The sequence below is a fragment of the Mytilus californianus genome, unplaced genomic scaffold, assembly GCF_021869535.1.
Source record: "Mytilus californianus isolate M0D057914Y unplaced genomic scaffold, xbMytCali1.0.p SCAF_2, whole genome shotgun sequence".
Taxonomy (NCBI): domain Eukaryota; kingdom Metazoa; phylum Mollusca; class Bivalvia; order Mytilida; family Mytilidae; genus Mytilus; species Mytilus californianus.
Window position 1 is genome coordinate 6,658,886 of NW_026262668.1, and position 8,075 is coordinate 6,666,960.

Sequence of the window (8,075 nt, forward strand, 5' to 3'; positions counted from 1 at the left end):
TTCAAATTTCATGTGAAAACAGCAGCCGTTTCGTGATCGTATATTCAATTTCCAAACGCCGTAAGCATCCAAATGGTGATTAACATTTTAGTAATTAGAAATAATGGATAATATTACATCAAATACGACTTAAAAGTACAAAACTAAAATGTCAAACGACATTAATAATTTCGCCGCTTTTATTAATTTATCACAAAGTTTTTCCAATATTTTGGTGTAAGTTTGGAATAAGATAGACTAGACTGGGTCCTGAACTTACAATTGTAATATTTTCATGGAAAGACACAATTCGTACAGTACTTTGCATTATCAATTAAGGAAAAATAACAGTACAATTGAGTAAAACACACAAAGTCATCTCACCAACAAAATACAACGTTTATCATATAACACATCTATTAGAAAAAAAAATCAGAATCGAATCAACATTTCTTTACATTCGTACGTATGCGATGACCATTATTATATCGTATTTTTAATGTGATAAATAAACTCATCATAGATACCGGGATAAAAATGTTGTACGCCAGACGCGCGTGATACCCGACTCTTGAATCATTTAAATTATTAGTCTCGATTACCCGGACGCATATATAAGAATAGCGTCTACTTTGAAAAATTAAGCGGCTGGATGATCGAGACTATCAAATCATCTTCTTTTGACCAGAAAAAAAATCAATACGTCACGTAAAGTAGCTGAATAAGAACTATCTTTTTTGATTATATCATTGTTCAATGAGACATTTTTTTTAATTTGGAACATATAACCATGGCAAGTTGGTCAAATTGTAATCAATTATGAATTAGAATATTCTTAATTTATGAATGGAAATGTATAAAGATGGTAATTATGTACATCCCCATTGCTCCTGAAAAGGCCCCTAGCGTACTGTAATTGCGTGAAAATACTATATTACTTTTTTAAGCATGAGTGAACATACGTTGATTTCGCAAGAGAAATGCTAAAAAACAGTTTAAGCCAACCCAGACGACAAGTTCCTGACGAAAGACACGATATTTGTATGGTGTATTTGATATCTGACTTAATATAATAGCCTACTCGATTTTTTTTATCCGCCCATTCTAACTTAAAAACATGATTTTTTTTTGCCACGGAATTATAATATGTCTTTTCGTTATTTATGTCGCAGAGATGACGTCTCATTGATATATAGCGATATCTCATCTCCTCTAATAATATTCCTCAGCAATGTAAACCCTAGATACTGTACATAAACTGTATAGTTTTTCCTACAACGAAAAATATTTAAAAAAAATACGAACCGCGAATTTGTTTACCAGCAAAGTTAATTTGTCACATAAACGACCGGATTCAAATGCTTCTTGAATGATACTACCACGAATTAAATTTTGATAGCATGATATTTAAATGTTTATCTGATCATTCGATGGGACTTCACATTTGCTTCTTGCAAAAAAAATATGTAGTCCAGAGGAACAAAACGATATTTATTAAGGTCCAGGGTTTTTATTATAAAAAAAAATCTTAGGATGAAAATTGATCGTAGGCTACTCAAATATTTCAACTCGCTCGAATAGATTTTTCGTATTTCTTTTAATAAGCTACATAGCTTAAAGGGGCATTAACTGTCAAATTCATGTTCACCAATTTGATCCAAATTCTCGTATTTTATTGATGACATATCCAAATTACAAAAAGTCCAAAATAAACAACAAACAATGCATGGATTCGCTGTAATGTATCAGCATTTCGTGAATATTTTAGTCTAGACGCCATCTAATTATCCATGGAGATGACATTCGAAGACAGCCGATTGTCATATAACCCGATATAAACATAAATGTAAATATAAATTTACAGACAATCACGTGAAACTGTATGAAGATGATTTTTCTAGGTCTGTTTGAATTCATGTTATAGGTTAAAAATATATTTGTTAATCATCGTTTTACATGTATAAGAATGATTTTTTTGAGGGCCAGATCAGTCAACGAAATGGTTACTCCTGACGTCTCTTTTGTTTTACTTTACTTTTTTATGTTGACATGCTTTTTTTAATGAATAAACATGCTGACCACATGCTGTCAGAACACATGCGCAACCCATCTCACTAAATGTCAAATAGAGGTCACATGGGTACTTGTGTTGAATTATTGACTTGTAAGCCAATACTACGTCAGCGATGTTTTTTTAGCTTATTTTGACAAAGTTGAACCAAACTGACTGCTAATAGCGAAATTATTTATTATATTCCGCTTTTATAAATGTTTGGAAGACTTTTGTTTTTGTTTTATTCGTAGCTAATGTCCCTTTAAGTATCGTGCAAAGAAAAACATATAAAGTTTTTCTCTCTCGATTACGTGATTATATCACCTCTGAATATACTTATTCTTTCAAAACAAACTTTTTGGTGCGATTATATAAGTCATATCTAAAACAAATTCCTGTAATATTTTATGCCCAAACTTTTATTTTAATATGGAAATTTGTAAACATACCTGTGAAAATATTTGTATATTTAACTAATATGCAATGTAACATTTTAACAAATAAATAAACTATGTTCTTTCATTGTAAATGAAAGAACACCTTTAAATTTTGTGCGTCCGAAGCGTCAAGAAAATGACATTTATTGCTGTCGACCACCATTCATCCTTTAATTCGTATTTTTATTTTGTAAATTAATCTACGAACAACTTTATACTTATACACATTCATCTTTTTAAAAGCATTAGTAAAGCCTTGTTATTAATATCATGTTAATTTTAAACTTTAAATTTTTCTGCATTTTGATAAAAACTAATTTTTCTTAATCAATCCTTTGCCACCACTAAAGGTATATAAAAAGTAGTTTGAAAAGATAACGCCTATCTCGTTTCATCAAATAAAGAGGTATGAAACAGCTGAATTTGTAAGTATGGTATAAAAGAGAGGCGACAGATACGCAAGGGACATTCAAACTCATAAGTCAAAAATAAACTGACAACGCCATGGCTGAAAAAGAAAAAGACCAACAGACAAAACAGTACACAAAACACGACATAGAAAAGTAAAGACTGAGCAACACGAACCTTACCAAAAACCCGGGGGTGATCTCAGGTGCTTCGGAAGGGTAAGCAGATCCTCTTCTTCTTCTTCTACCATATAGCGACCGCCTTCAATTAATTGAAGATTATGTCACAGGAGGATAACTTACAACAAGACATAGATTAATATTATACAAATTAAAAAATAGCGGAAAATGAAGATACAAATGTACAATTAGTTGTTGTGAATAGTTGACTGATTTTATTGATGTTTTAAAATTGAAGATATAAAAGAGTTTACTGATCCTGCTCCATGTTTGGTACACGGCGTGTTACTTATGCAAGTACAAACCCGGTGATGAGTCTTATTCGGTAAGTCACATTCGGGGAAAAGGGGACAGAATTTTAGTAACAACAATTGGAACATATCCGTCGTCATCTGTAACGGTCAAACAACTCGTGATGGCGTCCGTAAGATTAACGAAGGGATGATTTCAACTTCGACACTTGGAACTCTTGATTTAATAGCTTCCTTGTGAGAAGCAACCCTCTATCAAGGAAATCATGATCAGAAATGCAAGCCCTGGAATATCGTATCAACCGGGAGATATATACTCCGTATGCAGGCGCTGCTGGAATGCTGTTACATAGATATGGAAAGTTCACAATTGGGGAGCTGAAATCATCTCTTTTGTCGTAAAGTTTTGTTTTCAACCGCCCCTCATTGTCAATTTCTAGATATAAGTCAAGATATGAGGAAGACTTAACGGTATCTGTTGTATCCTTTATCTCAAGTTCGATGGGATAGATGCGATTAACATAGTCACCAAGTTTTGAATTATTTAGTGAAAGAACATCATCTACAAAAATGTATATAGCGGAAAGTGAAGGTAAAGGATACTGCTAACTTCTTTTCTTTCTTCCTAAGAAGTTCGGAACTTTCTGTATGAAGTCAGCCTCATATGAATAAAGGAACAAGTCGACAAGAAGAGGAGCACAATTGGTTACCACGGGAATGCCGATTGTGTGTTGAAAAAACACGTCCTTCAAACGTAACTGCTCCAACAAAGTTATGAGGAGGACAGATTAAAATTGACACTCCGTAAATTTTACGGACACCATCACCAATTGGTTGATCCATACGATGTGTCTTTGTCAAAACTAACTAAGGACATTTTTACCCCGTGTTAGATTGTGGTTTGTCATTACGTCGTCTGATCTTTTAATTACCGAACGTGACTTATTCCCGATTGTGACTGTTTTGCTGAGTGTGAAACCGCATTGCTTTAAGACGTGTCACGGTACCTTTCTATCCCAAATTCATGTATTTAATTTTGATGTTATATTTGTTGTTCTAGTCGGATTTTGTCAAATGTCTTAACGTATTTTCTGTTATATTCGTGTGTTATGGTATAGATAATTAATCACCCCCTTCATTTATTAGATTTTAGTTTTAATTTTAAATTTATACGATATATTTGGTTTACAGTTTGATTCAGAAGAAACACCGACATAGCTAGATAATACAATTAATTATCTAATTACCACCACAATTTGATATTAATAAGTATTGTAATTTTCATTGTTATTAATAAATGTAATGGCAGTATTACAAATCTATCTTGAATCAATCCTAATCCTATCTTATTTTTGGGAAATATTTTTACAAATTCATATGTGACGTCACTTTGTATGTTTTTTTGGAATTTCAAATGTGACGTCACTTTGTGCGTTGAGGCTTTAGCTAACTCGGCTGTGTATTTTTATATGTTGGATTCAGTTGTTTTATGTAATGTATCCGTTTTTATTCTGTAGTTAGTCCCCACTTTGGTTTTATCATGTATATCTATTATATAGTCATTTTATAATATTTACTGTTTGCAAAATTATAAATTATTCTAAATAATAAGGATGTTATTGTCCCAGGCAGAAAATCCTGGCCGTGTTAGGCGCAACTTTTTGGAAGTTTTGGTCCTCGGTGCTCTTCAACTTTGTACTTGTTTTGGCTTTCAAACTTTTTTTATCTGAGCGTCGCTGGTTGCCAGGTTGGTCTTGTGTGGACGAGACGCACGTCTGGCGTATTGAATTTTAAGCCTAGTACCTTCTGCTAGCTATTATTCGTGTGTTTCTTTGTCCTATATGTTCTCCCATTTATTTGTATTGGGGTCCTGTCATGTGATGTTGTCGTTTTGGTGTTGTGTTTGACGTTGCCATAAAAGCGGGAGGTTTGGCATGCCACAAAACCAGGTTCAACCCACCATTTTTTTCTTAAAATGTCCTGTACCAAGTCAGGAAAATGGCCATTGTTATATTATAGTTCGTTTCTGTGTGTGTTACATTTTAATGTTGTGTTTTTGTTGTGTCGTTGTTCTCCTCTTACATTTGATGCGTTTCCCTCAGTTTTAGTTTGTAACCCGGATTTGTTTTTATCTCTATCGATTTATGAGTTTCGAACAGCGGTATACTACTGTTGCCTTTATTTATATGTTGTCAATCAAGAAATCAAGTATCTTGATAATGTCATTTTCAGAGAATTTTTTGTTTGAATCAGAGAGTTTATTTTACAAAGTACGATTTATCTCTCACTAAGACAAGATACTTGTATTTACGTTGGCCATTCTTTTTTATGAAACAAAGCAGGACCAACTCTTTCAATTTGTCTTTTAGTTTGGAATGGGAAATGCTTGTGTAAAGCGTAGAAAGGTAAAATGTTTTAATACCATTGCAGGATGAAGGAGTCTTAGTTTGTATATACTCTAAAATATCTTTGGAATTTTTTAGTATTCACATCTGATTCACGACACCTCTAGAATAGGTAGTTTCAGAATTACTTTGATTGCTGATAGAATGGATGTTAATAATTTAGAAAAAGGTTTCGTGGAGCACTTTGAAGACCCAGCAATATAACGTTGTTAGTTAGGACACTTGTGTAGTTTAGGTATCCAATACAGCGAAGAAAGATCAAGTTCTTTATCTTTGGTTAAAATGGGTTTGTTATAGGTATAAAAAATGATAGCACGTTCTATTGAAATTTAATGTTCATTTCAAGATACCTTGTCTTCTTACAGGTAAGGCAAAAATCTACTTATGGGTTTATATAATCAACCTGTTCTGCAAAATGCAAATCGTTAGGACTAAGAGTGTACGTGTTTGTTTACACAAATAAAACATTAAAAAAAACCTAAGCAAACAAAACAAAAGACGTATATTTATTTTCTTTCAACATGCCAAGCTCTAAATTCGAATCGAGAAATGCTGTGACTAAATTGTTCCTTTAACAATAAAACCCGTAAAGACAAAACCAATGAAATAAATCCAATGACAACGACTAACGAGATTCCTGAATTGCAGCAATCACAATAATATGATACGGGATTGAGCTACTGCTTTAAGCACTTAACCCTCCCTTAATTTATCCCGATCAAATTAATAACAAAAGGTTCATGGAAGAACGTAAGATATATAAAACTTAGGAAAAACTCTATGATATTGGTATCACGAACAATGAAACCTTATTACCGGCTTTAACTACTGCGAAATAATCAAATTTTAGAGTAAATTTGGATTTTATTAGATAAATACTTACCATCATAAATTTTGAGTGTACCCCAACTGCGTCATTAGGTCAGATACAATATCCCCGACTAAAAATAGACGTACTATCACTGGTCCAGACATATACCCCTGTGTACCCATGTTCTCCCATTCAATTTCCCCAAGACAGAAACGTAAGGAAAGGGGATGAAGGGGAGGCGGGTGGGACCTATAATTTATGATGGTAAGTATTTATCTAATAAAATCCAAATTTACTTTAAAATTTGATTATTTTATAGCTATAAATACGTTACCATCATAAATTCTGAGTAACAAATCTAACGTAAAGCTGAATCCCATGTAACAGAAGAAACAGGAGGAAAGTTCAATCTTTGTGCTGAAACTATAGGTCCAAGAGAGTATAAACTCTCGGCAAATGTAGCCATAGATTGGAGGTAATGAGAGATAAAAGAGTTCTCATTTCTCCAGAAACCAGCAGACAGTACCTCTTCTATAGATGCACTGTTAAACAGAACCCAGGATGTAGAGATACCCCTAACATCATGAGCTTTAACATAAAAACTATCGAAAAGTTCTGCCTTAGAAGAACCATAAGCTAAAGATATGCATTTGCATATCCAAGTAGAAAAAGTTTTAACAGAAAGATCTGAGATTCCTTTTTTAATAGGAATAAAGAGTCTTGAGTTAGAAACAGAACATAAACTCTTCGTTCTATCCAGACAAATAGAAAGGATTCTTACTGGACATAAAAGTACAGAAATAGAATCGCTAGGGAGTGCAGTAATCACGACTGGTACTGCACCCTTATCTGGAATCTGATTCTTTGCCTAAAAAGCAGGATCAGTTAAAAGAGTAACAGAAGATTTATCCCTGTTAAATCGAAGGCAAGCATCAGAAATAGAGAAGGCATGGATTTCACTCCTTCTCCGTCCAGAAGCCAAAGCTAAAAGAAAACAGCATTGATAGGAAAGAAACCTTAAATCTATTTTTTCTGCTAGTTCAAAAGGAGAAAATTTAAAAAAAGATAAAACTAGTCCAAGGTCCCACTTAGGAACTAAAGTTTTTTGTATTGGTCTTTCAAGACTACGAACCAAAAGAGAAATATGCTCATTGTTTCCAAAATCTGGACCACCAGAAATATGAATAGTTCTTGAAATAGCTGATCTATATCCCTTAATAGGAGAGGGACATAATCCTTTGGATTCAAAAAGAAAAACTAGAAAGTCTGCAAATTGTTGTACAGTGACTTGGAAAGGATCGATTTCCCGCTCACTACACCAATCTGAGAAGATTGACCATTTTGCATCATAGACAAGGCTAGTGGAGTCTCTGACAGACTTTGTGAGATGCTTGGTTTCTCCTTCAGCAAAAACCTCTCTTTCTGAGGCGAACCCCGAGAGAAGCCAGGCGTGTAGATGAAGTTTTTCTGGATTTTGATAAAGAACCTTGCCCTTGATTTGAGACAGAAGGTCTGGTCTCAGAGGAAGAACTAGAGGACAAGCACATGCTAG